Source organism: Zalophus californianus, chromosome 10, assembly GCF_009762305.2.
Source record: "Zalophus californianus isolate mZalCal1 chromosome 10, mZalCal1.pri.v2, whole genome shotgun sequence".
In the NCBI taxonomy this organism is placed as follows: domain Eukaryota; kingdom Metazoa; phylum Chordata; class Mammalia; order Carnivora; family Otariidae; genus Zalophus; species Zalophus californianus.
The window spans coordinates 40,535,494-40,559,606 of NC_045604.1; the positions used below are offsets into that span (position 1 = coordinate 40,535,494).

The 24,113-nt window shown below is 39.5% G+C and overlaps 1 pseudogene; it reads left to right on the plus strand.

Moving 5' to 3' along the window:
• The first annotated feature begins 21,798 nt into the window (after positions 1–21,798).
• LOC113932515 lies at positions 21,799–23,131 on the plus strand (annotated as a pseudogene).
• The last annotated feature ends 982 nt before the right edge of the window (positions 23,132–24,113 follow it).

Sequence of the window (24,113 nt, forward strand, 5' to 3'; positions counted from 1 at the left end):
TTTAATTTTGTCAATTTGTGCTTCATGTATTTTGAAGTTCTCTTATTTGGCATATACATGTTTATGATTATATGTTCCTGATGAACTGACATTTTTATCATTATGAATTGTTCCTATTTATCTCTGGTAATACTCTATGTCTTAAAACCTATTTTTTTTTCACATATTAATATGGCTACTCTAACCTTCTTACACTTAATATTTGTATAACATATTGTTTTTCCAACCATTTCACTATATGGGGTTTTTCAGGGTTTTTTTTAATATTATTTATTTGAGAGAGAGCGAGAGCACACTAGAGAGAGCAAACACAAGTGGGGGGCGGGAGTGAGAGGGAGAAGCAGGCTCCCCACTGAGCAGGGAGCCTAACATGGAGCTCAATCCCAGGACCCTAGGATCATGACCTGAGTGAGCCAAAGCAGACACTTAATGAACTGAGTCACCCAGGCACCCTGGGGTTTTTCAGTTTTAATTATTCTGATTATAGCTGCCTTTTGAATGTTTACTCCATTAATATTTAATGTAATAAATTGATATGTTTGGAATTATGTCTGCCATTTTATTATTTGTTTGGAATTATGTCTGTTTGTCCCTCTGTTTTTTCCTTTCTCTGTTCCTCCATTTCCTACCTTCTTTTGGTATATTTGAATATATAATTCCATTTTAAATTTATCCATTGGCTTTTTAGTAGCACATGTTTTTCTCAATGAGAGGAACTGGATGTTATAATAGCCTTAGTAATATGAAACAAAACTAAATATTTTTTGGCCCACTATATAAGTAGAATCACATAGTGATTATCTTTTTGTGATGTCATTTTTATTCCATGCTCAGTATTGGTGAGATTCATCCATGTTGATGCTAATATAAAGGGCCAAGAAAGTAAAAGCCAGTGTATTGTTTAGGAATATACATGCATCCCTAATCTCTAATTAAAACAAGGAAATGTCATAGGATTGAGATACACAGAGGAATTATAATGTTCTATTTCTGAAACTGGGTAGTGAGAATATGGGTATTTGTTCTACTATTATCCTTTAATCAATACATTTATATTATCTATGCACCTTTCTTTGTCAAATATATTTCTCAATAAAAACCACACCACACATCAAAAAAAAAAAAAAGCCTAAATATTTACTTCTTATACTCTACAACATGGAACAAGAATTGAAGTATAGCAGCCTTGGTTACTAAGCTTAAAAAAAGAGACTAAAAGGGTACTAAACACTTGAAGCTTGTCTATTTTTTCCTCATTGTAAGAACGTTTTATTTTTTGTTTTCGTTTTAATAGTTTGTGCACTTTTACTCACAATTTCATTCTCTATAAAGGCCAGGCATATACCGTCACTGCAGGTTAAGCCATTAGCATAAAAAAAAAGACTATGCTATAAGGAAAAATACAGTGTAGGTAAGCACAGATGTCTCTGCTAATTAACAAGAACAGCAGGATACACAATGAAAAAGGTGAATGAAGTTTATGTTATTATTCCCAGGAAGAACATTTCATTCAGTTCAAGGAAAGAATTTCTTAAAAGCTGTTTAACTACTTTAGAAGTAAAACATACACATACTGGAAGCACTAGAGACTTTTTCAAATTAATTCGGTGCCAAAAAACAAACATGTCCATGTTGGAGGAGTAATAGAAGTTAAGATGAATTTGTTTAGGCTCAATTAATTTTCTGGTTATTTCCTTGCCATACCAATGAGCTCATTTCTCTGTCGATGATTTAGTTGCAAGTAGGACTATAAGTTAACTCTTTGGGACTCCTTACTATAGCTGTTCCAAAATATTTATTGTCATTAGAAAGAATGTGGTTTTTTTTTTTTTTACATTTTTCTGTAGTCTTACTTTTCACATTTTCATGCAACAGAAGGAGTACACTAATGATATATACCACAGCATGAATAAACATTAAAATCATGATGCTCAGCGAAGGAATTCAATCATAAAAGATCCCATACCATATGATTCCATTTACATAAAATTCTAGAAAACACAAAACTATAATGATGGAAAGCAAATTAGTGGTCACTGAGGGGTGTTAAGAAGCTCACGAAGATTCTAAAAAAAAGTCATAAGGAAAGTTTTTGAGATGATAGATATGTTTTATATCATAATTATGATGGTAGTTATACAATGGTACATGTTCGTTAAAAATCATCAACTTATAGGCTTGCAATTGGTAAATTTTGTATGTAAATTAAACTTCCAAGAAACTGACCAAAGATGTTAAAAGCAAACAAAAATTCCAACTTCAAATTGTTTCTGAAACAAATACTCTCTGAAGCTGGCAGTAAAAATTTACATTAAAATAAAGGCAAAATAATTTAAAAATCTGTTTGACCTATCAGTGGCCAAGCTGAAAATACTACATATTCTGTATAGTTATTTGAGATTACTGTAGTATGAGAATCTCAAAAGCAGGCTAAGCATTTTGTGTACCATATGAAAAAATGAGAACTCTGATCCTTGAGAAATTAAGATTTTGTCTGTATGTTAAACTGGCCTTTTTCAACATTTTGACTACAATGCTTATTACACTTTGTGTACATATTAATCAAATGGTACATGGATTTAAAATGAATTTGAATGAATTGATGCTATCTATATCCTTATCTTTATTATAGATATATTGTAGCTTGACTATAGATACAGTATACATGCCATTTAATTTCAGCTCCTCAGTCTTGAGACAGAAGTAGGCAGAACACTCAAGTTGCTAAATTTGCAGCACTCCTTTAATAACCCCCCTCAACTCACTTTCATTCTCATTGCTTTCAATTGCTTAATTGCTCTTAAGGGTTGTCTCTGTATCAGACCCTAACCTAGACAAACTCATGATTTTCATTAAGCTTTCCAAGATGATTCCAACCTTCACAGATTTGTCCTGTTTTGTTTGTTTTTTTCATATCTACAGTGACTATGTGTGGTGGTGCCTCATTATAGAATGTCTTCATATTGAAAATAATTAGAAAAATAGGGAAGCAGAGGCTGGAAAGGAAGAAAGGAGGCAACATTTATAGAAGAGCAATATCCAATGTTCTTGCAAGGAAGACTGGGAATAGAGAAAAAAGCTGAGGCAAAAGCTGAGGTTGAAGGTTTGAGAACTGTATTCCTTCCTGTCAAAAAAGCTTCAGAGGAAAAGTGGGGCAAAGCTGATAAATTCAGTCTAGAGTGCTCTGTTCACTGGAATATAGAATCAATATCAGGTTATGACTCTGACTACTGGGAAAATACAGATATAAAGATTTCCCACTTAGCTATTGTCAATTTTATAGTTTAATATGATAATAATTGAAAGGCTAACCAGAACTTCACCTTCATCCAGCATAGGAGCATCTCTGTATCTTCAGAGTTATAAGACTGAGCAGGTAAGTCAACGTTGCACTTTCCTAATTTTTTCTGTGTACTATTCTCATCTCTTGATTCAGAACTTTCCAGCATCAAAATTCCTCTCAGACTGTTTACATTACCACAATGCCTTGACTATGTTAAATCTCTCAATAATTGCTTTGTTATTAATATAGTTTTCATATAGAAAGGATTCCTGTATGAATGCAATTGCTGATAAACACAAATGCTGCCAATCAGGCTAGTAAAAATCTATTACTAGAAATTTTTAAAAGTTGATGTTTTTCCTTTGACCCAATAATTTCACTTATCCGAAGTAAATATCCCAAGTAAATAGGAAAGGGTAGGCAAAAATCTTCAGCTATGTAAAAGAAGAGAAGAAAAAACTGGAGAGGAAGAAAGGCAGGAAGTAGAAAACAGGAAGAAAGGGGGGACCCAATGCAGACAGATTTACAGCTTCATGATTTAGAGGACTTGGATCTTTTTCCCACTTCCATGCTACCATGTTGTGTTTCATGTTGTGCATATACTCAGTATATGCAATTGTATGTTCCTTCTCTCATAATTCTCACTTCATGAAGAATACTTTTTATCATTCAATAAAGGACATAGGAAATGAATGTTTCTCTTCAGAATAAAGTACTTTAAAATTCACCATGCTAGCTGCTAGAGAACCAGTCTTTTGGAAATAACTAGGTCTGTACACAACTTTGTCCTTCATTTCTAGTTATCATGTTAAAAGATATCAACAGCTATTTGATGGCTGAGAACAACTAAAAACAGTGTGTCCGAGTCAACTTCTCCCAGAGAGAGGTTTGGTTTTCTAATCACAGACCACCCTTGCATCTTGGCTAATATCCAGCTGACCACTATTGGTCAAAGAGGAACTGGGTTAAGGACTAGGAATGGTTTATTGTAAGTCAAACTATTTATATATAACTTGAATAATTGCATGCTCTTATAATAGGGATCTGCAGCATCATATTTATAAATAGCTATTGTTGAGATGAAAATTTCAAGGAAAAACTTTCCAAATACGTATGTCTCAGAGATAGCCAAAAGGGTAGCAGCTGCTCTGGATATAGAACACATTTGGATGTAGGGTCAGTTCTTATATGTTTGGGGCTATATATTATCTCATCTCAGAGGCTGAAACAAAATTAGTTCTGACAGATAATAAGCACAATGGCAGACATGGAAATCACCAGTGAAAGCTGATGTTTCTTTGTCTTTGAGGTATTATTGTTTTTATGTTTTGCTCCAGGAGGAGGTCAACTTAGAGCTAAAAATCTTTTTTTTTTTCTCTAGAAAGCATTTTCAGAATTTGTACTCAGGATTCACTGTGTAGAATTCTCAAACAAACAAAACCAAAAAATTTCTAGAAGGCATATTTAGAAGTTATTTATTCATCTCAATTGCTCTTAAATGAAAATTCAAATTTTATCTTCTTTTGAATTTGTGAGCATGTTAGTAATATTATTGTCATCACCACTTTGCAGCCATCAGATATTTTCTCTCTAGCGTGGTGCGGTTAAGCAAATCAAAACCCGACTTCCAGACCAATGGAGTCCTGACCCAGGCTATTACATGAGGTCAAAACGATCTGAAATATGCTCAAGAGCCAATTGACAAAATAGTAAATAGAATCGGTGACTAGATTCAGAAAGAATTAACTGTTAAGGAAAAAACATTGCTTTCCCAAAATCTTATTGAAACTTAGAGCCCTCCAATTAATTTGTTAATTTAGCCACAGTACAGGCTTTATTCAAACTATATGAACATTTTTTTTTCTTTTTTAATTTTTTTATTGTTAGGTTAATCACCATATATTACATCATTAGTTTTTTGGTGCAGTGTTCCATGATTCATTGTTTGTTCATAACACCCAGTGCTCCATGCAGAACGTGCCCTCCTCAATACCCATCACCAGGCTAACCCATCCCCCTACCCCCTCCCTCTAGAACCCTCAGTTGTGTTTTTCAGAGTCCATCATCTCTCATGGTTCGTCTCCCCTCTGACATACTCCCTTTTCTTCCTCTCCTGTTATCTTCTTTTTTTTTTCTTAAAATATGTTGCGTTATTTGTTTCAGAAGTACAGATCTGTGATTCAACAGTCTTGCACAATTCCAGCGCTCACCGTAGCACATACCCTCCCCAATGTCTATCACCCAGCCACCCCCTCCCTCCCACCCCCAACCACTCCAGTAACACTCAGTTTGTTTCCTGAGATTAAGAATTCCTCATATCAGTGAGGTCATGTGATACATGTCTTTCTCTGATTGACTTATTTCACTCAGCATAACACCCTCCAGTTCCATCCACGTCATTGCAAATGGCAAGATCTCATTCCTTTTGATGGCTGCATAATATTCCATTGTGTATATATACCACCTCTTCTTTATCCATTCATCTGTCGATGGGCATCTTGGCTCTTTCCACAGTTTGGCTATTGTGGACATTGCTGCTATAAACATTGGGGTACACGTACACCTTCAGATCCCTACATTTGTATCTTTGTGGTAAATACCCAGTAGTGCAATTGCTGGATCGAACGGTAGCTCTAATTTCAACTGTTTGAGGAACCTCCATACTGTTTTCCAGAGTGGTTGCACCAGCTTGCATTCCCACCAACAGTGTAGGAGGGTTCGCCTTTCTCCACATCCCCGCCAACATCTGTCGTTCCCTGACTTGTTAATTTTAGCCATTCTGACGGGTGTGAGGTGGTATCTCATTGAGGTTTTGATTTGGATTTCCCTGATGCCGAGCGATGTTGAGCACTTTTTCATGTGCCTGTTGGCCATTTGGATGTCTTCTTTGGAGAAATGTCTGTTCATGTCTTCTGCCCATTTCTTGATTGGATTATTTGTTCTTTGGGTGTTGAGTTTGATAAGTTCTTTATAGATTTTGGATACTAGCCCTTTATCTGATATGTCGTTTGCAAATATTTTCTCCCATTCTGTCGGTTGTCTTTTGGTTTTGTGGACTGTTTCTTTTGCTGTGCAAAAGCTTTTTATCTTGATGAAATCCCAATAGTTCATTTTTGCCCTGGCTTCCCGTGCCTTTGGCGATGTTTCTAGGAAGAAGTTGCTGCGGCTAAGGTCGAAAAGGTTGCTACCTGTGTTCTCCTTTAGGATTTGGATGGACTCCTGTCTCACGTTTAGGTCTTTCAACCATTTGGAGTCTATTTTTGTGTGTGGTGTAAGGAAATGGTCCAGTTTCATTCTGCTGCATGTGGCTGTCCAATTTTCCCACCACCATTTGTTGAAGAGACTGTCTTTTTGCCATTGGACATTCTTTCCTGCTTTGTCAAAAATAAGTTGACCATAGAGTTGAGGGTCCATTTCTGGGCTCTCGATTCTGTTCCATTGATCTATGTATCTGTTTTTGTGCCAGTACCATACTGTCTTTATGATGACAGCTTTGTAATAGAGCTGGAAGTCCGGAATTGTGATGCCGCCAGCTTTGCTTTTCTTTTTCAGTATTCCTCTGGCTATTCTGGGTCTCTTCTGGTTCCATACAAATTTTAGGATTATTTGTTCCATTTCTTTGAAAAAAGTGGATGGTATTTTGATGGGGATTGCATTGAATGTGTAGATTGCTCTAGGTAGCATTGACATCTTCACAATGTTGGTTCTCCCAATCCATGAGCATGGAACGTTTTTCCATTTCTTTGTGTCTTCTTCAATTTCTTTCCTGAGTATTTTATAGTTTTCTGAGTACAGATCCTTTGCCTCTTTGGTTAGATTTATTCCTAGGTATCTAATGGTTTTGGGTGCAATTGTAAATGGGATAGACTCCTTGATTTGTCTCTCTTCTGTCTTGTTGTTGGTGTATAGGAATGCCACTGATTTCTGTGCATTGATTTTATAGCCTGCTACTTTACTGAATTCCTGTATGAGTTCTAGCAGTTTTGGGGTAGAGTCTTTTGGGTTTTCCACATACAGTATCATATCATCTGCAAAGAGTGAGAGTTTGACTTCCTCTTTGCCGATTTGGATGCCTTTGATTTCTTTTTGTTGTCTGATTGCTGTGGCTAGGACTTCTAATACTATGTTGAATAGCAGTGGTGAGAGTGGACATCCCTGCCGCGTTCCTGACCTTAGGGGAAAAGCTCTCAACCTTTCCCCATTGAGAATGATATTCGCTGTAGGTTTTTCGTAGATGGCTTTTATGATATTGAGGTATGTACCCTCTATCCCTATACTCTGAAGAGTTTTGATCAAGAAAGGATGTTGTACTTTGTCAAATGCTTTTTCTGCATCTATTGAGAGGATCATATGATTCTTGCTCTTTCTTTTGTTAATATATTGTATCACGTTGATTGATTTGCAGATGTTGAACCAGCCTTGCAGCCCAGGAATAAATCCCACTTGGTCGTGGTGAATAATCCTTTTAATGTACTGTTGGATCCTATTGGCTAGTATTTTGGTGAGAAATTTGCATCCATGTTCATCAGGGATATTGGTCTGTAATTCTCCTTTTTGATGGGGTCTTTGTCTGGTTTTGGGATCAAGGTAATGCTGGCCTCATAAAATGAGTTTGGAAGTTTCCCTTCCATTTCTATTTTTTGGAACAGTTTCAGGAGAATAGGTATTAATTCTGCTTGAAATGTCTGATAGAATTCCCCTGGGAAGCCATCTGGCCCTGGGCTTTTGTTTCTTGGGAGATTTTTGATGACTGCTTCAATTTCCTTAGTGGTTATAGGTCTGTTCAGGTTTTCTATTTCTTCCTGGTTCAGTTTTGGTAGTTGATACATCTCTAGCAATGCACCCATTTCTTCCAGGTTATCTAATTTGCTGGCATATAGTTGCTCATAATATGTTCTTATAATTGTTTGGATTTCTTTGGTGTTGGTTGTGATCTCTCCTCTTTCATTCATGATTTTGTTGATTTGGGTCATTTCTCTTTTCTTTTTGATCAGTCTGGCCAGGGGTTTATCAATCTTGTTAATTCTTTCAAAGAACCAGCTCCTAGTTTCGTTGATCTGTTCTACTGTTCTTTTGGTTTCTATTTCATTGATTTCTGCTCTGATCTTTATGATTTCTCTTCTCCTGCTGGGTTTAGGCTTTATTTGCTGTTCTTTCTCCAGCTCCTTTAGGTGTAGGGTTAGGTTGTGTATTTGAGACCTTTCTTGTTTCTTGAGAAAGGCTTGTATTGCTATATACTTTCCTCTCAGGACTGCCTTTGCTGTATCCCAAAGATTTTGAACAGTTGTGTTTTCATTTTCATTGGTTTCCATGAATTTTTTTAATTCTTCTTTAATTTCTTGGTTGACCCATTCATTCTTTAGTAGGATGCTCTTTAGCCTCCATGTATTTGAGTTCTTTCCGACTTTCCTCTTGTGATTGAGTTCTAGTTTCAAAGCATTGTGGTCTGAAAATATGCAGGGAATGATCCCAATCTTTTGGTACCGATTGAGACCTGATTTGTGACCTAGGATGTGATCAATTCTGGAGAATGTTCCATGGGCACTAGAGAAGAATGTGTATTCTGTTGCTTTGGGATGGAATGTTCTGAATATGTCTGTGAAGTCCATTTGTTGCAGTGTGTCATTTAAAGTCTTTATTTCCTTGTTGATCTTTTGCTTAGATGATCTGTCCATTTCAGTCAGGGGGGTGTTAAAGTCCCCCACTATTATTGTATTGTTGTCAATGTGTTTCTTTGCTTTTGTTATTAATTGCCTTATATAATTGGCTGCTCCCATGTTCGGGGCATAGATATTTACAATTGTTAGATCTTCTTGTTGGATAGACCCTTTAAGTAGGATATAGTGTCCTTCCTCATCTCTTATTACAGTCTTTGTTTTAAAATCTAGATTGTCTGATATAAGGATTGCCACCCCAGCTTTCTTTTGGTGTCCATTAGCATGGTAAATGGTTTTCCACCCCCTCACTTTCAATCTGGGGGTGTCTTTGGGTCTAAAGTGAGTCTCTTGCAGACAGCATATGGATGGGTCTTGTTTTTTAATCCAATCTGATAGCCTGTGTCTTTTGATTGGGGCATTGAGCCCATTTACATTCAGGGTAACTATTGAAAGGTATGAATTTAGTGCCATTGTATTTCCTGTAAGGTGACTGTTAACTGTCTGTTTGTCTGTGTTCGTTTCTGCTCTTTGCTGCTTTAGGTTCTCTATTTGCTTAGAGGACCCCTCTCAATATTCTTGGAGGGCTGGTTTCGTGTTTGCAAATTCCTTTAGTTTTTGTTTGTTCTGGAAGCTTTTTATCTCTCCTTCTATTTTCAATGATAGCCTAGCTGGATATAGTATTCTTGGCTGCATATTTTTCTCGTTTAGTGCTCTGAAGATATCTTGCCAGTCCTTTCTGGCCTGCCAGGTCTCTGTGGATAGGTCTGTTGCCAATCTAATGTTTCTACCATTGTAGGTTACATATCTCTTCTCTCGAGCTGCTTTCAGGATTTTCTCTTTGTCTCTGGGACTCGTAAGTTTTACTATTAAATGTCGGGGTGTTGGCCTATTATTACTGATTTTGAGAGGGGTTCTCTGTGCCTCCTGGATTTTGATGCCTGTTTCCTTCCTCACATTAGGGAAGTTCTCTGCTATAATTTGCTCCAATATACCTTCTGCCCCTCTCTCTCTCTCTTCTTCTTCTGGGATCCCAATTATTCTAATATTGTTTCGTCTTATCGTATCACTTATCTCTCGAATTCTGCCCTCATGATCCTGTAGTTGTTTCTCTCTCTTTCTCTCAGCCTCTTTATTTTCCATCATTTGGTCTTCTATATCGCTGATTCTCTCTTCTGCCTCATTTATCCTAGCATTTAGTGCCCCAATTTTTGATTGCACCTCATCAATAGCTTTTTTGATTTCGATTTGGTTAGATTTAGTTCTTTTATTTCTCCAGAAAGGGTTTCTCTAATAACTTCCACGCTTTTTTCAAGCCCAGCTAGTATCTTTAAAGTCATGATTCTGAACTCTAGGTCCGACATCGTACTAATGTCCGTATTGAGTAGGTCCTGGCTGACGGTACTACCTCTTGTTCTTTTTGCTGAGGTGATTTCTTTCGTTCTTGTCATTTTGTCCAGAGGAGAATAGATGAATGAGAGAACAAAATGCTAACAGGTTTACAACGTCCCCAGGAAATATACTGTATACAAATCAGAAAAGACCTGAAACCAGGGGAAAAGAAAGGGAAAGAAGGAAAAAAGAAAGAGAAAAAGCAGAAAAAAAAAAAGAAAATAAAGATAAAAACAAAAACAAAACAATACAAAAAAAAGCAGAATATGATCAAATATGATCAGGCTAGTGCATAGATCAGTGCCACTAGATTTTGGGCGTATTTTGGTCTGTTAGAAAAAAGTGCCTCCTAAAATTTTAAAGGAAGAAAGACATATATGTACAAAATAAGGGTTGATACAATGAAGGGATGGAATATGACTGTAAAGATGAAAGTTATAAAAGATTTTATAAAAGGACTTGGTAAGATAAGTTGTTTGAAAAAAGGATAGAGATTTAAGAAAAAAAAGAAAAAAAAGGAAAAAGGGAGAGAAGTGAATCAGGCAGGAGACTAGAACAAAGCCATACACTAGTGATTTAGGGTATATTTTGATCTGTTTAGAAGAAACTGTACCTCAAAGTTTTAAAGAGAGAACAACTTATATATATATGCAAAAATAAGGGTAACTACTATGAAGGGAATAAAATAATGACTCTAAAAATGAAAAATAAAAAATGTTTTTTTTTCTTTAAAAAAAAAAGGGATTGATAAGATTTGGTTGAAAAAGGGGAAAAAGAAAAAATAAAAAAAGAAACAGTCAAACAAAAATTAACTTTGATGAAATAATGAATCATGGTAAAAAAAAAAAAAAAAAGCCATGAATCTATGTGCAGTATTCCCCTAGCGCTGGAGTTCTCCCATTCTCCTTGATCGATCCACTTGGTCTTGGCTTGCTGGCTGTTTGTGCTGATCTTCTGGGGGAGGGGCCTGTTGCTGTGGTTTCCAAATGTCTTTGCCGGAGGCGGAATTGCCCCGCCCTTGTCGGTCCGGGCTAAGGAAGCTGCTCCGGTTTGCTCTCAGGAGCTTTTGTTCCCTGCAAGCTCTCGGTACAGCTTTGGAGGACCAGGGCAGAAATGGTGGCCTCCCAATCTCCGCCCGGAGGAGCTGAGAACTCGGGGCCCCGCTCCTCAGTGTGCTCCCAGAGAAAAGCAGTCACTTCCGTGTCCCCGGTCTCCGGCCACACTCCGTGCACACCCGGCCTGTGACCGAGCATTGCTATCTCTGGCACCCGACCCCGCACGGAGTCTCCAAAACCCAGCAGATCCCTGCAGTGCGTTCCCGCACCGCTCCTCCCCGGTTAGGAAGGGGAGTCTCCACCGGATCTGCTGCTTGTTGGGTCCCTGCTGGGGGAGCCGTGCCCCGACTGGGCCGCAGATCACAGTTTATGGCAACCCCGAGCTGAGAGCCCACAACTCTGCTCCGTCTCTGCAGCCGGCTTCCCTGCTCTGAGATCTGGGAGCTCTGGCGCACTCAGGCACCCCCGGTCTCTCTGTGACCCCAAGGGTCCTGAGACCACACTGTCCCGGGAGGATTTCCACCCCCCGCTTAGCCACTGCAGCGACGTCCCTCCGCCGAGCCAACTTCTAAAAGGTCCGATTTTGTGCTCCGCGGCTCTAGCACTTGCCAGAAGCGGCCGGCGGAGGCCCCTCCCCCCGCCGTCTATCCTCCCAAATATCGCCTCGGATTCACTTCTCCGCACGTCCTACCTGGAAGTGGTCGCTTCTCTGTTCAGAGAGTTGTTGCTACTCTCCTGTTCGATCTCCTGTTGAGTTCGTAGGTGTTCAGAATGGTTTTGATCCCTATTCAGCTGAATTCCTGAGACCAGACGAAATCTAGGTCTCCTACTCCTCCGCCATCTTGCTCCGCCCCCTATATGAACATTTCTATTTGCAAATCTTGTCTCTTTGATGAAAATTTGGTCAAGCACCTATTGAACGTTGTAGTAAAAGAGTCTTCTAACCAGAAAACTAATCACTCCATGCTTGTGTTTGGCCTCTGACCCTAAGACACCGCCATCATGTGTTCAAGGTCCTCCTCAGACTCAGCCAGCCACACCATGTCACACCCTCCTACCTGCACACCCACCCCTGGAAGGGCATTATAGTAAGACGTCATCCCCCACATTCATGATTCTCAAAGGGCTTACTGGAGTTTCCTGGGTTAGGAAAAAGAGGGGACTCTTTTTGCCCCCAGATGAGGTGAGCTCTTCAGACACCCTCTTTCCCCTTCCCCTTTCCCTCTTCTCTCCCTCCCTTTCCTCCCCGAAGTGTGCAAATCAACTCTCACTTAATAAATGGAGAAATTGATAAATATAGAGAGATTATTTGTGGCATCCAAGGTTACATAGCTAGTTAGTGACAAAGTAAGGGCTAGGATCTTGGTCAATTAACCTCTAATTCATACCCTTTCTCCTACTTGTTCATTCCTTCAACAAATATTTATTGAGAGCTACTATGTTCCTTTACTGAGATGTATACAGGTGATATAATAATGAAAAATATAAGTACAGTTTTTGTTCTCATGGATTTTATATTCTGTTGGAATCTAATGGTATAAGATTAAAAATAAGCAAGGAGAACAAATAAAAAAAATTAAAGATAACTTCAAAAAGTCATAATTGTAACAAAGAAAATAAAACAAAGTAATGGAATAGCAAATAACCTGTGTTATTTCATTAGCCAAGGGCAAGGAAAGTCTCTCTCAAGGGGGGGTGATATTTAAGCTGACTGGTAAGGAACTAACCATGAAAATTTCAGGGATAGAGATGCCCCAGGAGGAGGAAAGGGGACATATAGAAGCCCTGGGGAGTGAGTGAAGTGGGTTGGTCAAGGTAGCTACAATGTAATGACTGAAAGGGAACATGCCACAAGATTGAAGTGAGTTGAAGCATGCCCTCCACCCAATTCATGTCTGCCTGGAGTCTCAGAATGGTACCTTATTTAGAAAGAGAGTCTCTGTAAATATAATTAAGGTAAAGATCAAGAAGAGAGTATACTGGAATAGAATGGTCCCTAATTCTGTGAGCGTGAACTTGTAAGAGACAGAGAAGACATTCACACACAGAGAAGGCCTTGTAAAGATAAAGATGGCAGAAACTGGAGTCATGCTGCCATAAACCAAGGAATGCCAAGAGCCACAAGAAGCTGGAAGAGGCAAGAAAGAATTCTTCTGTCCTCCAGATGGAGTGTGGCCTTGCCGACACCTGATTTGGACATCTATTCTCCAGAATTGTGAGGGAATATATCCCGTTGTTTTTAAACCACCATGCTTGTGGTCATTTGTTTTGGCATGCCCAGAAAACTAATACAAACATGAAGCCAGAGAATGAAGCACGCTCACTTCCATGGCAAAAAGTGGGAATTGTTATTCTAATGACAATTCTCAGTGTTGGATAACTGATTTATGGCTTACAAAAAGCATTGTGGATACTGTATTGAAGAACAGATTTCAGAGGAGTAGGCAAGACCGGAAGCAAGGAAACCAAGTAGATGCTACAGTTAGAATGCTCCAAGTCAGAGATGATGGATCTTTGGTATAAGGCTCTAGTAGAGTGCACAGAGGGAAGTGGGATGGCCTTTGTGAGTTGAACATATAGAACATGTTGATGGATTGGACATGGAACTCATTTCTATAAAATATTTGCTGCCAACTTTCAAAATAGCAGCTCTTTCACGTTTTGCTGTTAAGTACAGCAAGTGCTCCATCCCCTCCCAGAGTTCTTTGTCACATTCAGTAAATCATGACTATTATTATAATGAGTTTAGTATCAAGGTTGCCATTGATGAGAAAAACTGGAAAATAAATTAACTCTGAGTGTGTCTGATATGAGAGATACCTTATATCTCGGTAACTCAACTAACCTTTCAGCAGCATTGAACAGAGGTATTTGTTTTTAATTTGAATTCAATCGATTAACATATAGTATATTATTAGTTTCAGAGGTAGGGGTCAGTGATTCATCAGCCTTATATAATGCTCCGTGCTCATTACATCACATGCCCTCCTTAATGCCCATCCCTCAGTTACCCCATCCTCCCACCCACCTCCCCTCCAGCAACCCCCAGTTTGCTTCCTATGATTAAGAGTCTCTTATGGTTTGTCTCCCTCTCTGATTTCATCTTGTTTTATTTTTCCCTTCCTTCCCCTATGATCCTGTTTTGTTTTTTAAATTCCACATATGAGTGATATCATATAATAATTATCTTTCTCAGGGTGCCTGGGTGGCTCAGTTTGTTGGGCGACTGCCTTCGGCTCAGGTCATGGTCCTGGAGTCCCGGGATCGAGCCCCGCATAGGGCTCCCTGCTCAGTGGGGAGTCTGCTTCTCCCCTCTGACCTTCTTCTCTCTCATGCTTTCTCTCTACCATTCTCGCTCTCTCTCAATAAATAAATAAAAATCTTTAAAAAAAATAATTATCTTTCTCTGATTGACTTATTTCACTTAGTATAATACCCTTGAATTCTATACACATCATTGCAAATAGCAAGATTTCAGGTTTTTTGATGGCTTAGTATTCCATTGTGTGTGTGTATATACATACATATACATGTGTGTGCGTATGGGTATATACACACATACACACACACACATCTTTATCCATTCATCCGTCGATGGACATCTGGGCTCTTTCCATAGTTTGGATATTGTGGACATTGCTTCTATAAACATTGGGGTGCAGGTGTCCCTTGGGTTCACTACATTTGTGTCTTTGGGGTAAATACCTAGTGGTGCAATTGCTGGGTCATAGGTAGCTCTATTTTCAATTTTTTGAGGAACCTCCATACAAGGTATTCTTATTTCCAGATGAGTAAACTGCAATTTCAGATACAGTGAATAACATGACCAAAGACCTATGTGCTTACAAATAAGTCTTACAATTCTCAACAGGTTGATCCTCAAAACAAATGATTTGATCTACTCATCTAGCCGCCCAAATGACAAAATAATAATGTACAAGTTGAGGGAGAGGCTTTAAGATCCAAATATTTGCTCTGTATTGGAGATCAGGAGACCTGGGATATGATATTGACTATTTTTTTTAACACTGTCATCTCTGGTAAACTAGATTATTTGTGCATTTGTATGGGCTTGGCCAGAGCTTCTGTTTTTTTGGTGGTTCCTTTTTGTATCTTTATCTACACAATTTATTTCCTCTGAATATGAAAAACTCAATAGAAATATTTGGTAAGTGGTTTATCTGGCAGAGAAATGGACCATTCTTGAGATGTGCAGGAGAAACACTGGACTGGAGAAATGTTCTTTAAGTTGTTATGCAACAATTAAGAGTACATAGGCATTGGGTACCTATCCAATTATCTGACGACTACTCCTGCATTCTTTCAATCATATTGATTGGCCACTTACTCTGTACCAGCTACTGTTCTAGTTATGGAGAATTTTATTTTAATCTCTTAAGTTTATTCTGATGATTTCATGATTAAGCATTAAAGTTGAGATCTCATTCATCCAGTTTTGCCCTATATATATTGAAGTCACAGGACATGTTTTGATTCTTTGCTTTGCTTAAACAGACACGACTGGCACACAGAATAGAAAGGAGTTGGGGAAAAAAACCATTGGTATTACTTTTGGAAACTTCAGAACATTCTTTGGTCTTTGGAGTGCGCATCTTTTGAAACTAAAATAGGCCCACTTAGAGAAAAAGAGTATGGGCAAAGAATAAAAGAAACAGAATCAGTCACTCCCACATCCCTCTGGGGGCCTATTCTTTAAAGACTTGATGATGTCTTCATACAGGAACTCCAATGACACAATGACACAGCTGGAGTATTCTGCCCCAATTAACAAAATGATTACAATGTTTTCAAATGATTGTTAATGATACAGGATAAAGGTTAACAACTCATCAATATAAGATTTCCAGCTGAAAAGCTAGAGCTTTCCAAAGAAAATGTTTAATTTTTTTCATTTAGCTTGATCTCAGGAGGCAAAAATCTTTTTAAAACAAATTAAATTTGCTATTAGCAGTGCTAGGTAAGACTATTATTCTCACAGTAAGCTCTAGTGCAAACGCTGATAAAAATAAAATTGTAGGGCACCTGGGTGGCTCAGTTGGTTAATCGACTGCCTTGGGCTCAGGTCATGATCCTGGAGTCCCAGGATCGAGTCCTGCATCGGGCTCCCTGCTTGGCAGGGAGTCTGCTTCTCCCTCTGACCCTCTCCCCTCTCATGCTCTCTCTCTTTCTCCCTCTCTCAAATAAATAAATAAAATCTTTAAAAATAAAAAATAAAAAATAAAATTGTAGATAAAAAAATTCAAGGGAAATCCTAAATGGACCTCTTTTATAAGCCATGATGGGAAAAATAAAGGTATTTGACATTTCACATTTCAAAACAAGATTTTACAAACACTGATATTGGAGTAATTTGGATCAGTGTTCCTTAAGCTAGTCATCAAATACAGATATTATTTTCCAAATGAGTGGTTCCCAGACTTCCAAATTTTATAGACAGCTAAACTTTTTTTTTCCAACTGGTAACACCAATAAAATGCTTCCAGACTTTTATTTTTTCACTAAGGGCATTAAATAAAAAAAAAAAAAAACACCTTATTTTTCTAGCATTGCCTTTCTTTTTTTGTACATGACATTTTGTACTTGTGCAGGTATATCGATCGTTATGATTCCCAGAATTGGGATTGCTGGGTCTGTGAATCTATAAATTTAGTAAATATTACCAATTGTCCCATTTTGCATTCTTTTTTTTTAAGATTTTATTTATTTATTTGACAGAGAGAGACACAGTGAGAGAGGGAACACAAGCAGGCAGAGGGAGAGGGAGAAGAAGGCCTCCCGCGGAGCAGGGAGCCCGATGCGGGGCTCGATTCCAGAACCCCGGAATCATGACCTGAAGGCAGATGCTTAACGACTGAGCCACCCAGGTGCCCCTCTAGCATTGCCTTTTTATAAAGGAAATTATATTCGAACCCTCCAAAGTAGAAAGAACATAATCACAGAAGAACTTGGTAAAATACTCATAAGTTAAAAACTTTGCCGTGGGCTACTAGAAGAACTCCATATCCACAAATTATAAATAACTTACCCAAGATCTAGTTCAATAACTTACCCAAGAATTAACTAGCTTGGGTAAGTTATTATTTTTTTTTTTTGGTTTTTCCAAGTTATTTTATGAGACTGTTTGACAAAAGGAACTACACAGAACATGCCTAAAAATGCTGTACACAGTTTATGCTTGACAGCTTACAGGACAGCTGCAGACACTGGATCCAAAGTCTAGACAGCAAGGCAGTAAGAGGGCCAAGTAGTAGAAGGGGGCTAGGACAGCATCTGCACTGACTGGCCAGATCTCACACCAACAGACCTGGTCCCCACGTAACTGTACATGTTCCTGATTCAGGTGCAATTCTTCTCTCCTGTTTGTAAGAGTAAGTGCCTCTGGACTCAGTCTGAGTCACTGTCTGTCTCCGCTTCCTTCACATCCACACTGAATTTGTATTCCTGGTCACAACCCATGTAAGCATCACTCATGACATACAGGGTGTAATTGTGGGCACCAGTGGCTGGGGCCACAAAGTCAAGCTTCACCTTGGCCTTCTGCTGCAGGGTCAGCCTCTTGATGGAGATGAGGCTATTAGACTTGGCATCGCCGATCACCACCCACCAGGCCTCATGTTTCTGCGGAAAGAGAGGTGCAGGATAGAAACTGGCATAGGTAGATACTCAGTGAGTGTTAGTTGTTGAATAGAAGGCAGGACTCTGCCTTCTAACTTGGTACCTAATTTCCATACATATTAAGCAGAGATATTCAGAGCATGCTTTTGTTTCTAGTTCTGCCTGCAAACTTGCAGTTTCTCAGGCCATTTGCTGCACTGTAACCTGTCCTCTCCATATTCCAAGTGTCTCCAGGGCAGATCTCCCAGTGCTGGGGTTTCCCAGCTATTTTTGTAAGGAGACAAGGGGTAGCAATGTGCTTCAGCACAGGCTTTATGTGAGTGGTTTTCATTCCTGACAGAATTTCAGAATCACCTGGGAAGCTTTCAATAAATACAAATGTGTGCTTCCTATTCCCAGAGGTTCTGATATAATTGCTCTGGGGAGGAGACAAGATAGGATGATTTTTTTAAACTCTCCAGTATATTCTAAGGCACTGCTTTTAGGAGTTTGGCACCTTCCCTCTTTTCTGTCTCAGGTTCTCACTTTCCTGCATAAAACCTACCGAAATTACAACAGCAAAATATGCACAGCCATGTTTGATATGGTTCTTGGTTGGAAAACTTTTTAAAATTGCGATACAAGCAGACTGGCCTCTTTAAAGATTCATTTTGTAATAAGAACAGATTTTGAAAACAGGTTTAAACAAGTGATTTAGTACTAAACCAGGAATTGGACCTCTATATGAAGCCAGGGTCGTGTGTGCTAGAGAGATAGCAACAGAAATTCTGCTTAATGTTATGACTAGTGAGTCAAGGGTAATCTCAGCAGAATAACAGCAGTTGGACCTTACACACTAACTGAGAAATGTTAAGGAAATAATTAACACCTTCCATCTGCGTGGTTTAGGGCCAGATATTTGCTAACGATCTCCAGACAACACTAGAGTTAAAAGAAAGTTATCAATCTCTTCTCTGGATATGGAGAAAAAAAATAATGCTTAGATTAGTTCACAGTTGGTAAACTATGCCAACTGTACTTAGGAATCAGGCTGTTATTAATGGCGCCTGAGTGGTTCAGTTGGTTAAGCATCTGACTCCTGGTTTCTGCTCAGGTCTCAGGGTCCTTGGATTGAGCCCCACCTCAGGCTCTGTGCTCAGCAGGGATTCTGCTTCTCTCCTTCTCCCTCTGCCCCTTCCCCTGCTCACACATACATACTCTCTTTCTAAAATAAATAAATCTTTTTTTTAAGGAATCAGGCTGATATTCAGCTGTAAAATACTGTATGACTAAACCAAGTGTTAAGATATTTTAAAAAATGAACTCCTTGGGGTGATATCACTGGTATTGGTAGGTAAAATAGTTCAAAAAGCTTGTCCTCCATAAAAGCCATGAGATCACTGGCAAACATTGTCAAAAATCAACATTTTCAAAACTCTAGAAATTAACCAAAGGCTAAAAGTTTCCTGGGAAGCATTTTTTCTTAAAGGCTAACTATTGGTAAACCAGTGAGCTTTATCAGATTTTAGCTTTCCCTATTACCATGAAAATTTCCACAGCTCAGAGGTATACTTGAAAACCAACACCGTAAAATCACAGTGAAAATCAGCAGCCTCACAGCCACTGGAGGAGGAATAACGGTGTTGGATCCCCTTGAAAGCCTCATTTCCAGAGAACTGCCATTAATTGATCTATCTGGAAGAGCCCTCTCACCCTGGAAGAGCCCTCTCACCCTCTTGTCTCAAAAGGCTTGTCTTTATTGGACCGACTTGGAGCTTTACTACTGCAAACAGCCTATTCTCTGGTGCATTTGCTGACAATAATCAGTGGCAATTGTTTAACATCACTGCTGCCTGAGGTGGTAGATAACAGAGAAATGTTTAAAAGGTGAACCAAAAAGCCTTTTAAAAGGAAAAGCACAATGAGCTGTCCAAATGGGGTTTTAAAAACTCTGACATATTCCTGGGAACCTAGAAGCCTTAATTCTCACTTCTGGCTGAACTTGAGGCTCTGCACAAGCAGGATGTGAAGGTTAATACAGAGTTCTCAACTGCCTGAATGACTGAAAACATTTTCAAACACGTACACAGAGACTCTCACTAAACCTGGGAGACTTACTGATTCCAAGTATTTAAGAATAGCTCTCTAGTCATTAGCTGACTAATAAGCTAACTAAGCAGGTACTTCATTGGCCACACATGACAAAATACAGATTATACCGAATTAGTTCAGAAAATTCACAAAAGAAACAATATAACAAAAACAAAAAACTTGGTAAGAAAGGAGAAACTGATTCCCAGAGTTGCCACATTATATTATTTAAAATTCAGTTTTCAACAACAACAACAACAAAGAAATAAGTAAAGAAACAAGAAGTATTATCCATACAAGGTGGGGGAGTAAATAGAAACTGTCCTTAAAGAAGCCAAGACTTTGAATTTAGTAGGCAAAGACTTTAAATCAGCTGTTTTAATCAGTTCAAAGAACTAAAAAAAAACCCATGTCTAAAGGACTAAATGGAAGTGAGAGAACTATGTCTCACCAAATATGAAATAGCAATGAAAAAATAGAAATTATAAAAAGAAACCAAATAAAAATTCTAGAACTGAAATATAATTAAAATGAAAAATTTGCAAGAGGGGCTCAACAGTTTATTTGAGCAAGGGGAAGAAAGAATCAGAGAAAGTGAAAATAGATTAGTTGATATTATTCAGCCTAAGCAAACAGGAAGAAAAAGAAACAGGACCAGAGTCCTGTGGGACAATACCAGGCATGCCTGCATACAAATAATGCAACTCTCAGAAGGAGAGGAGAGAAAAAAAGAAGAATATTTGGTTGAATAATGGCCAAATTATTTACTCATCACAAACTTGATGAAAAAAATTAATCTGCACATCTAAGCAGCTCAATAAAACTCTAAATAGAATAGACTGAAAGAGATCCTCACTCAGACATATCACAGTTAATCTGTTAAAAGACAGAGACAAAGAGAATCTTGAAAGCATCAAAAAAGAAATGACTCATCACAGAAAGTGCTTCTATAAGATTAATAGACAATATCTCATCAGAAACAACAGATAAAAGACAGTGATAGATATAATTACAATGCTGAAAGAAAAGAGGTAACTTTTTTAGAGTTAGAATATAGAGCCAACTATAAGCTCTATATTCAGAAACACGCTCCTCCAAAAATGCAAAAATCAAGGCATTCCCAGATAAACAAAAACTGAGGGAGTTTGTCACTAGTAGACCTTCCCTCAAAGAAATACTAGAGTCCTTTAGTCAAGATATAAAAGGACATGAGACATTAACTCAAATAAAAAAGGAAAAAATAAAGACCATAGTAAAGGTAACAATGTAGGTACATGTAAAATAGAGTATAAATGTATTTTCTGTTACTCTTGTTTTCTAATCTGATTTAAAAGACCACTTCCTAAAGCAATAATTATAAATCTGTGTTGGTAAGTACACCATGTATAAAGATGTAATTAATATGACAATAACAATGCAAAAGAGGAAGGAAAAATGGACCTATATAGGAGTAGAAATTTTGTATAATATTGAAATTAAATTGGTGTTAATCCTACATGGACTGTAATTGTAGATTCCAGGGTAACCATTAAGAAAGTAACTGGTCAGAACCTTCCTGCCGCTGCGTTCGGACCTCACTGCTCCAGCCTCTGGGACACGTCCCATCCTTCCAGGCTGCCATTAGCAGTATAGAAAAAAAATTCCATATCATTTTCTTGCCCTGTACACACCTTGAGGTGAGCAAAAGAATTAAAAATAAATTTTAACAATGAGGGAAATCGTGCACATCCAGGCCAGTCAGTGTGGCAACCAGATCGGTGCCAAGTTCTGGGAGGTAATCAGTGATGAACACGGGATCGACCCCACCGGAACCTACCACAGTGACAGCGACCTGCAGCTGAATCACATCTCCATGTACTACAATGAAGCTACAGGTGGCAAATATGTTCCTCGTGCTATCTTGGTGGATCTAGAACCCGGGACCGTGGACTCTGTTTGCTCAGGTCCTTTTGGGCAGATATTCAGACCAGACAACTTTGTTTTTGGTCAGTCCAGGGCAGGTAACAACTGGGCCAAGGGCCACTATACAGAGGGGGCTGAGCTGGTTGACTCAGTCCTGGATGTGGTGAGGAAGGAGGCTGAAAGCTGTGACTGCCTGCAGGGCTTCCAGCTGACCCACTCGCTGGGTGGGGGCACAGGCTCTGGAATGGGCACCTTGCTCATCAGCAAGATCCGAGAAGAGTATCCTGACCGCATCATGAACACCTTCAGTGTGGTACCCTCACCCAAAGTGTCTGACACTGTGGTCGAGCCCTACAATGCCACCCTCCCCACCCATCAGTTGGTAGAGAACACAGATGAGACCTACTGCACTGACAATGAGGCCCTTTACAACATCTGCTTCCGCATTCTCAAGCTGACCAGGCCAACCTACGGGGACCTGAACCCCCTCGTCTCAGCCACCATGAGCGGTGTCACCACCTGCCTTCACTTCCCTGGTCAGCTCAGTGCTGACCTCCGCAAGCTAGCCGTCAACATGTTGCCCTTCTCATGTCTCCACTTCTTCATGCCTGGCTTTGCGCCTCTGACCAGCTGTGGAAACCAGCAGTACCGGGCCCTCACTGTGCCTGAACTCACCCAACAGGTCTTTGATGCCAAGAACATGATGGCCGCCTATGACCCCTGCCATGGCCGTTACCTCACGGTGGCTGCTGTCCTCCGTGGGTGGATGTCCATGAAGGAGGTAGATTAGCAGATGCTCAACGTGAAAAACAAGAATAGCAGCCACTTCGTGGAATGGATCCCCAACAACGTCAAGACAGCAGTCTGCGATATCCCACCTCATGGCCTCAAGATGGCAGTCACCTTCATTGGAAATAGCACAGCTATCCAGGAGCTCTTCAAGCGCATCTCAGAGCAGTTCACAGCCATGTTCCGGTGCAAGGCCTTCCTCCACTGGTACACAAGTGAGGGCATGGACGAGATGAGAGTTCACTGAAGCTGAGAGCAACATGAACGACCTTGTCTCCGAGTACCAGCAGTACCAGGATGCCACCACAGAAGAAGAGGATTTCGGTGAGGAGGCCAAAGAGGAGGCCTAAGGCAGAGCACCATCACCTCAGGCTTCTCCATTCCCTCAGGCTTCTTCCTCAGCTGCCCCTGTGCTCTCCCTCAGAATTGCATTTTCTGCCTCTGTCTCATTTTATTTTGTTTTGTTTTCCTTTTTTGGAGGGGGATCCTAGGACAGTGCCTGGCACATAATAGGTGCTCAATAAATATCTGTTGTTTGTTGAATGTCTCCTCTCTTCCACTCTGGGAAACCTAGATTTTCGCCATTCTGGGTAGCCCTGTATTTCCTTTTGGTGTCCACTTCTCCCATCTTTTCAGTTGATATTTCCCTTTGTTTTTTAATATAATTTTCCAAGAAGCTGGGTCTTATCAGATCCCATTTAGAACCATGTGCTGAAAACCCAGTAGATGGTCACCATCCTAAGCCCATGTGGTAGCCCAGGGGAAAGGAAACCAAGTTACCTCATAGCAGTAGAGGTACCTATAAGGAAGAGGTAGGGTTTTCTATTCTAGAGCAGTTTTGGAGAGGGATATTCAGGCTATTGAGCCCTAATTTCCAGGAACTTCCCTGCTCCTCTCAGCTTCAGGAGAGGTGTTGACAGCATTATCTCTATTTTTCATCTTCTTCCAAGCTCTGTCCTGATGTGTTTTTTTGTTTTGTTGTTTTGTTTTGTTTTGTTTTGTTTTGTTTGCAGGGGTCTGCCCCACTCTGTTAAACAGGATCCTCCCTCTCCTACATAACCTCCTTCATATGTTGCATTCCTTCCTTTTCCCCTGGTTGGAGAAGGGGGCCAAGAGGGGGAAGAGGGACTAGCCTCCAGAAAGGCCCTCCCCCTCCCCACCTTTTCTTAGCAAGCACCCAGCTCTGCTGTGTATATATGGAAAGGTGTGTATTGCCACCTAAATCTTCTGAATCATTCTTCCAGAGAGGGGACAAGGAGACCCTCCATCTTGGGCAACATCTCATTTCTTCCTCTTGCTATTCCCTCCCCCCGCCCTTGGCCTCATCCTGTG